At 37.8% G+C, this 9165-nt stretch overlaps 1 protein-coding gene across 4 annotated transcripts in view; it reads left to right on the forward strand.

Moving 5' to 3' along the window:
* The window catches only part of Hs3st5 (heparan sulfate-glucosamine 3-sulfotransferase 5), a 303959-nt gene that overhangs the window by 107874 nt on the left and 186920 nt on the right, over window positions 1-9165 (forward strand). For all 4 annotated transcript variants that reach the window (XM_031347453.1, XM_031347454.1, XM_031347457.1 and 1 more), the window contains one exon: window positions 3160-3324. The gene's annotated coding sequence lies outside the window, so the exon portion shown is untranslated. The remainder of the gene's footprint in view (window positions 1-3159; window positions 3325-9165) is intronic.

Here is a 9165-nt window from a genome sequence, read left to right on the forward strand (position 1 = left end):
TTTGTTACAGGGTTTCTCTGTACAGCCCTGGCTGTTGTAGAACTCACTCTGTAGACTAGGATGGCCTAGAACTCAGAAATCCACCTGCCTCTGCCTCCCAAGTGCTAAATTTAAAGGCGGGCACCACCATGGCCCTCCTTTCTTTTTTTTTCTTTCAAGAACTCTTCGGAGTCGTTTTCAAACTGTGTTTCTTAAAGAATGACTTCCTTTTTTTCTCTAGCCTTCTTTCTTCCTTCTCTCTTGGTAGTTTCCTAATAAAGGCAATGTTCTAAATGATCTAGAAAGGATGTGGGACTGAACAACCGTCTGTAGAAATACAAAAGCAATTACTTCTTAAATAAACACACCTCGGGGAAACTTCAACATTGCTTGGCAGGACTGGGGGATTAAGTATAGAAGAATACTATTCAAGTACACAACTTTCATTGTCTTTGCTTCAATTTCCTGGCTCCTTACTTTCTGCCTTTCTGAATTCCTTGTTCTGTCTGCCTGTGTCTAATTTGGAAAACATTGTCTAGCCATGCTAGATAGAGTCAGGAGCCTGAGGACACAGGCATGGCACCATCCTGCTGTGTGCATACATCTTCCAAGGTATACTACATCACTGCTTGTTGGCTTCCTCTGCATGTTCTCACGGAAACAGTTCAGAAAATAGTTCTTTTACTTAGAGTGTGGTCTATACATAGCATAGGATAGCACAGTAGACATAACTTTAAATTCACCTTTGAAATCAATTTGGCTCTTTTCAGATAAATATTCAAAGGTAACAATTTTCCAGATGAACCAGATCTACTCAGAAAAGGTTTAGCTTTTAATTATCACTAATAATGAATTTTACCTCTAGTTTTAAATACAAATCATGTCATATTTGAAAACACAAGAGTTTATCCACTTAGCACATGGTTTATTGGAAGGTTGTCCGTTTGTGCTGATGTTTCTTCAAAACTAATCTCTAGAACTTACATAGAATTAGGATACTTCCATAGACTCAGACATACTTCCAATTTTTGAGTTTTTATTTGACAAAATGATGTTATTTGCCCTTGCTTATTTATCTTAGTGTAGAGAACTAACGATCTAACTACCCATTTGTGAGAGAGGAAAAAATTTAGCCTTTTAAAGAGGAACCACTGTACATTAATCAATATCAACAAATCAAATACCTCTCAACTCTCATGCTTGTAACTCAAAGGCTGTTGGTTCCCAACAAATATACTAGATGTATCTCTACCTTCAATAGGCTTGTAAGTAATCCAGAAACTAAAGCATTAAGCAAAACTTGATTATACAGTTTATGAGTTATTTATATATACATTTGGTACTCAGTATCTATTAAACACTTCATCAAATGTTGTTTAACTAGAAATGAGGTAAACAAAAAGACTCCCTATTGCTTATGGAAATTAGACTATGACGTGTTTTGTTTCCTTTTGGTTGTTTGAGAAATAAGATCTCACTATGCATCCCAGACTTGCCTCAAACTCACAATCTTGTTGACACTGCCTCCAGAGTTCTGGGGTTACATGTGTACAGCACTGTATCGAGCAGGAGACTGGATATTAACACAAGATTTGCATGCAACTACATAAAGTACTGAATCTCTATACCAAGAACATTAGAAATGGATTGAAAGTTTCTAAACAAGGTTTTGGCATGATTGGTCATAAAACTTAAAGATGATAGTAGACACTAAGAGCAGAGAGAGAGAGAGAGAGAGAGAGAGAGAGAGAGAGAGAGAGAGAGAGAGAGAAAGAAGTACAGTCACTGCAGTGCAAATGCTTAGCAGTTTTAGAATTTTGTCTGCCAGCAAGGCTTCTCCTAGCAAGGAACTGAAAATCCAGTATATTATTTTATTTTTATTAGTTTTATTAGTATTTTGCTTGAATGTATGTTTGTGTATCACATGGATAAGTGCCTGAGGAAGTCAGAAGATACATCAAATCCCCTGGAACTGGAGTTACAGATAGTTCTTAGCCACCATATGGGTGCTAGAAACTGAACCCTGTTCCTGTGAAAAAGCAAGTAGTGGGCTTAAGCTGTGAACCATCTCTCTAGCTCCAACCCCAGTGGTATTTCAAACCAATGGCATTTCAAAATTAGTAGGATTGACTCTGCTCCTTATCCATAGGTGGCCATATTTTTGCTTCTCTGAAGTTTCATTGAATATTTTTATTATGGAAACAAGATAGCTACCTACCTTGAAACATAATGCACCTATTCTAACAAATGTATATAAGCGAAAAGCATCAATAGTCATTTTACTAATAAATAAGTCAAAGTTGTGGTAACATTTTTATTCAGTATGTTTTGCATTTTTTGGGGTCTAAGACAAAGTCATATGATGCTATTATTTCTGTTTGTGAGGCACAGGAAAGAAGAGGGTAGCTAGGCGGTGGTGGAGCCTTTTGCATGGCTATGCCCATACAAGGTCTCCTGTGCTCATGGTTCAGTGTGCGCCTGTCCCTGTGTTTCTGATCTTATATTTACTTGTACTTTTTGCTTCCTTTCCCCCTTCATGAAAACAACTGCATTGTTGATTATCAATTTTAAAAGTGTTTTATTCCCCTTTTCTATTAACTCTTATCATTATCTGCTTAACTCACTCAACCAAGAATTTTGGTTTTCCTGAGTAGGAAAGTATATACTACCATACATACGAACTAGAAGGACTTTTACCCATGTGTGTGCCTAATTATCTTCAAAGCATTGCCATGTGAAAGAAAGCTGGAAAACTATCAGGTGATTTCATGGGAATGTAGTAAAAATCCCCCATCTTTATGTCTTATAAGATATTATAGACTTTTGTATAAAGATGTATTTACAAGGGTCCTCATCAACCTTGACGTAGAAATTCAGTATGAATTTAGCACCTGCATATCAAAAATAAAATTAGTAATTATCCCACTTAATTCAGTGTTTGAGAAAATAGCACAATGGGAACTCTTGCTGCCTTCTCTGCCGAAGGAGTCATCCTGTGATGCTGACTTCACAGTGTCATGAAATTTTAAATAACAACTGTGCTAAATTGAGGAGGAGTAAGACTCAGCCAAGTTTAAATTTAGTAACACTGTTAGTTTACTGAGAGTAACCTTGTCCTCAGCAGATCCTGGTGATTGTAGATTACAGGGGACCAACTGTCCATCTCTCTACTCTGTTTAGAGATAACCAGGCCCAACTGGCTTTAGACTGGTGCTTTCTGCTGCCCACCTCAGGATCTTCAACAGCCAGCTGACACTCTCAGAAACCAGACAACCCACTTTGTCATATTTGGAAGTCTTTCCTCCGTATATACAGAACTTCCTGGATGAGCATAAAGATGTGAAGGTAAGTGAGATTTGACTAAGTTTTAATTATATCAAATGTTAATGCTATGTTATTGAAAAGTACACAACTAAACTACACAAAGTACACAACTAAAAGTACACAACTAACATTTAACTAAAAGCAGTTAAATATGAGAAAAATATAATATGTACAAGAGTCCCAGGAAATGGAGGAGAGAGGTCTTTAAAGAATTGGCCTCCATGCATACTCCAGAGTCTTAGATTCCAAGAGATTGGATGGCACTATGCCCTTGGTGATAATCCTGATCCTCTGGAGCATTTGAGAAACTCTAAAAGTGGAGTTCACAGTCATTTATGTTTCATTTATAATTTTAATGTTATTATTGGGGTTTTATGTATTTTCCTTTACTCAGAGAATGAGTTGAGTAACTTTTAGCAGACGAGTGGTAAATTGGAACTTCCTTTTTATTGCCCCAATTTGAATTATTAATTCTCATTAATAGACTATTTTGAATATTAATAATTTTGAATATCAAGATGATGCATTAATTTACACCTCCCTTTCAAATGGGAGCACCCATTTACATCTCTTTCTGTTATTTTGTCTTGTGTAATGCTATAATTTATTCAGATATTTAGGGCTATTGGATCGAGTTGTAGACATATCTAGACGGTAAGAAGTGGAAAGCCCTTCCAGGGAAGACTAGGAGTTTTTGCATACTAGGAGATCTTTTTCACTTTTTTTAAAAAAAATTTTATTATCTATTTTCTTTTTTACATTTCAGATGTTATCCCCTTTCTTGGTTTCCCCTCCAAAAATCCTCTATCCCCAACCTCCTCACCCTGTTCACCAAGCCACCCACTCTCACATCCTGGCATTCCCCTACACTATGGCAGAGAGCCTTCACAGCATCAAGGTCCTCTGCTCCCATTGATGAATGGTGATTCTCTGCAACATATGCAACTGGAGCCATGAGTCACTCCATGTGTACTCTCTGGTTGGTGGTTTAGTCCCTGGGAGCTCTGGGAGTACTAATTGGTATATATTGCTTTTGCTCCTAAGGGGCTGCAAACCTCTTCAGCTCCTTGGGTCCTATCTCTAGCTCCTTCATTTGGGACCCTGTGCTCAGTCCATTGGATGGCTGTGAGCATCCACTTCTGTATTTGTCAGGCACTGAGAGAGCCTCTCAGGAGACAGCTATATCAGGCTTCTGTCAGCAAGCACTTATTGGCATCCACAATAGTGTCTGGGTTTAGTGACTGTATATGGTATGGATCCCCAAGTGGGGCAGTCTCTGGATGGTATTTCCTTCAGTCTCTGCTCCAGGGTTTGTCTCTGTAACTCCTTCCATGAGTATTTTGTTCCCCCTTCTAAAAATGAAGGAAGTATCCACACTTCGGTCTTCCTTCCTCTTGAGCTTCATGTGGTCTGTGAATTGTATGTTGGGTATTCCAAACTTCTGGGCTAATATCCACTTATGATGAATGCATACCATGTGTGTTGTTTTGTGATTGGGTTACCTCACTCAGGATGATATTTTCTAGTTCCATCCATTTGCTTAAGAATTTCATAAATTCATTGTTTTTAATAGTTGAGTAGTACTCCATTGTGCAAATGTACCACATTTTCTGTATCCATCCCTCTGTCGAGGAGCATCTGATTTCTGTCCAGCTTCTGGCTGTTATAATTAAGGATTATATGAACATAGTGGAGCATGTGTCCTTATTACATGTTGGAGCATCTTCTGCATATGTGCCCAGAAGTAGTATAGCTGGGTCCTCTGGTAGTACTATGCCCAATTTTCTGAGGGACCGCCAAGCTGATTTCCAAAGTAGTTATATTAGCATGCAATCCCACCAGCGATGGAGGAGTGTTCTTCTTTCTCTGCATCCATGCCTGCATCTGCTGTCACCTGAGTTTTTGATCTTAGCCATTCTTACTAGTGTGAGGTGAAATCTGACGGTTGTTTTGATTTGCATTTTCCTGATGACTAAAGATGTTGAACATTTCTTTAGGTGCTTCTCCACCATTCAGTATTCCTCAGTTGAGAATTCTTTGTTTAGCTCTGTACCCTTTTTAATAGGGCTATTTGGTTCTCTGGAGTCTAACTTCTTGAGTTCTTTGTATATATTGGATATTAGCCCTCTATTGGATATTAGGATTGGTAAAGATCTTTTCCCAATCTGTTGGTTGCCATTTTGTCCTATTGACAGTGTCCTTTGCCTTACAGAAGACTGCAATTTTGTGAAGTCCCATTTGTCAATTCATGATCTTAGAGCATACACCACTGCTGTGCTGTTCAAGAAAATTTCTCCTGTGTTCATGTGTTCAAGGCTCTTCCCCACTTTCCCCTCAATAAGTTTCAGTGTATCTAGTTTTATGTGGAGGTCCTTGATCCACTTTGACTTGAGCTTTGTACAAGGAGATGCTATCTTTTCCACTGGATGGTTTTAGCTCCTTTGTGATGATCAAGTGACAACAGATAGGTGGGTTCATTTCTGAGTCTTCCATTCTATTTCATTGATCTACCTCCCTGTCACGGTACCAATACCATACAGTTTTTATCACAATTGCTCTGTAGTACAGCTTGAGGTCAGGGATGGTGATTCCACCAGAAGTTCTTTTATTGTTAATAATAGTTTTCACTATCCTAGGTTTTTTGTTATAGAAGATGAATTGGCAAATTGCTCTTTCTAACTGTGAAGAATTGAGTTGGAATTTTGATGGGGATTTTATTGAATCTGTAGATTGCCTTCGGCAGGATGGCCATTTTTACTATATTAATCCTGCCAATCTATGAGTATAGGAGATCTTTCCATCTTCTGAGATCTTCTTTGATTTCTTTCTTCAGAGACTTGAAGTTCTTGGTTTAGGTATCAGAGTAACTGTGGCTTCATAGAATGAATTGGGTAGAGTATTTTCTGTTTCTATTTTGTCGGATAGTTTGAGGAGTATTGGTATTGGGTCTTCTTTGAAGGTCAGATAGAACTCCACAGCACTCAACCCTGGGCTTTTTGTGGTTGGGAGACTATTAATGACTGTTTCTATTTCTTTAGAGGATATGGGACTGCTGAGATCATTTATGTGATCCTGATTTTATGTGGAACCTGGTATCTGTCTAGAAAATTGTCCATTTCATCCAGATTTTTCTGTTTTTGTTGAATATAAGCTTTTGTAGTAGGATCTGAAGATGTTTTAGATTTCCTTGGTTTCTGTTGCAATGTCTCCCTTTTCATTTCTGATTTCGTTAATTAGGATACTGTCTCTGTGCCATCTAGTTAGTCTGGCTAAGCATTCATCTATTTTGTTAATTTTCTCAGAGAACCAGCTCCTGGTTTGCTTGATTCTTTGTATAGTTCTTTTTGTTTCTACTTGGTTGATATCAGCCTTGAGTTTGATTATTTCCTATCTTCTACTCCTCTTGGGTGTATTTGCTTCTTTTTGTTCTAGAGCTTTCAGGTGTGCTGTCAAGCTGCTAGTGTAAGCACTCTCCAGTTTCTTTTTAGAGGCACTTAGAGCTATGAGATTTCCTCTTAGCACTGCTTTCATTATGTCCCATAAATTTGGTATGTTGTAGCTTCATTTTCATTAAACTCTAAAAAATCTTTAATTTCTTTCTTTACTTCTTCCTTGACCAAGTTATCATTGAATAGAGTGTTGTTCAGCTTCCACGTGCATGTGAGCTTTCCATTGTTTATGTTGTTATTAAGGACCAGAATTAGTCTGTGGTGATTTGATAGTATGCATGGGATTTTTTTGATCTTCTTGTGTCTGTTGAGGCCTATTTTGTGACTGATTATATGGTCAATTTTGGAGAGGGGACCATGAGGTGCTGAGAAGAAGGTATATTCTTTTGTTTTAGGATAAAATGTTCTATAGATATGTTAAATCCATTTGTTTCATAACTTCTATTAGTTTCACTGTGTCTCTGTTTAGTTTCTGTTTCCATGATCTGTCCATTGATGAGAGTGGGGTGTTGAAGTCTCCCACAATTATTGTGTGGAGTGCAATGTGTGCTTCGAACTTTAGTAAAGTTTCCTTTATGAATGTGGGTGCCCTTCCATTAGGAGAATAAATGTTCAGAATTGAGAGTTCTTCTTGGTAGATTTTTCCTTTGATGAGTATGAAGTGTCCATGCTTATCTTCTTTGATAACTTTAGGTTGAAAGTCGATTTTATTTGATGTTAGAATAAATATATTGTTTCTCGGGGCCATTTGCTTTGAGAATTGTTTTCCAGCCTTTTACTCTGAGCTAGTGTCTGTCTTAGTCACTGAGGTGGGTTTCCTGTATGCAGCAAAATGTTGGGTCCTGCTTATGTAACCAGTCTGTTAATCTATGTCTTTTTATTGGGGAATTGAGTCTATTGATATTAAGAGATATTAGGGAACAATAATTTTTTCTTCCTGTTATTTTTGTTACTGGAGTTAGAATTCTGTTCATGTTGCTATATTCTTTTAGTTTTGTTGAAAGACTACTTTCTTGCTTTTTCTAGCATGTAGTTTTCCTCCTTGTGTTGGAGTTTTCCATTTATTATCCTTCGAAGGGCTGGATTTGTGGAAAGATGTTGTGTAAATTTGGTCTTGTCATGGAATATCTTGGTTTCTCAATCTATGGTAACTGAGAGTTTTACTGGGAATAGTAACCTGGGCTGGCATTTGTGTTCTCTCAGAGTCTGTATGATATCTGCCCAAGATCTTGTGGCTTTCATAGTCTCTGGTGAGAAATCTGGTGTAATTCTCATAGATCTGCCTTTATATGTTACTTGACCTTTTTCCCTTACTGCTTTTAATATTTTTTCTATCTTTGTTTGTTTGTTTTGTGCATTTGGTGTTTTGATTATTATGTGACAGGAGGAATTTCTTTTCTGGTCCTCTCTATTTGGAGTTCTGTAGGCTTCTTGTATGTTCATGGGCATCTCTTTCTTTCAGTTTGGGAAGTTTTCTTCTATAACTTTGTTGAAGATATTTACTGACCCTTTAAGTTGGGAATCTTCACTTTCTTCTATATCTATTATCCTTAGGTTTGGTCTTCTCATTATGTCCTGGATTTCCTGGATGTTTCAGGGTAGGAACTTTCTGCATTTTGCATTTTCTTTGATTCTTGTGTCAATGTTTTATGGTATCTTCTGTGCCTGAGATTCTCTCTTCTATCTCTTGTATTCTGTTGGTGATGCTTGCATCTATGGCCCCTGACTTCTTTCCTAGATTTTCTATCTCCAGTGTTTTCTCCCTTTGTGATTTCTTTATTGTTTCTACTTTCCTTTTTTAGATCCTGGATGGTTTTGTTCAATTCCTTCACCTGTTTGTTTGTGTTTCCTCTTTAAGGGCTTCTACCTATTTACCTGTGTTCTCCTGTATTTCTTTAAAGGAGCTATTTGTGTCCTTCTTAAAATCCTCTATCCATATCAGAAGATTTGATTTTAAATCCAGATCTTGCTTTTCTGCTGTGTTGGACTATCCAGGACTTGCTGTGGTGGGAGAACTGGATTCTGATAATGCCAAGTAGCCCTGGTTTCTGTTGGTAAGATTCTTGCATTTGCCTTTTGCCATCTGGTTATCTCTGGTGTTAGATGGTCTTGTTGTTCTGGCTGGAGCTTGTCCCTTCTGTGTGTCTGTAAGCCTGTGTCAGCACTCTTGGGAGAACAGCTCTCTCCTGGTGGGATCTGTGTACAGCAGGCTGTGGAACAGCCTCAGCTCCAGGGTGAGATGGTAGACACTCTTTTTCACTTTTGAAAAAGCAGGCTTTGCATACTGTGTTTGTTCATTTGTGATTGGGTTACCTTACTCAGGATGATATTCTCCAGATCCATCAATTTCCCTAAGAATTTCATATATTTATTGTTTTTAATAGCTGAGTAGTACTCCATTGTGTAGATGTAC

This window comes from Mastomys coucha, unplaced genomic scaffold, assembly GCF_008632895.1.
Source record: "Mastomys coucha isolate ucsf_1 unplaced genomic scaffold, UCSF_Mcou_1 pScaffold3, whole genome shotgun sequence".
Taxonomy (NCBI): Eukaryota; Metazoa; Chordata; class Mammalia; order Rodentia; family Muridae; genus Mastomys; species Mastomys coucha.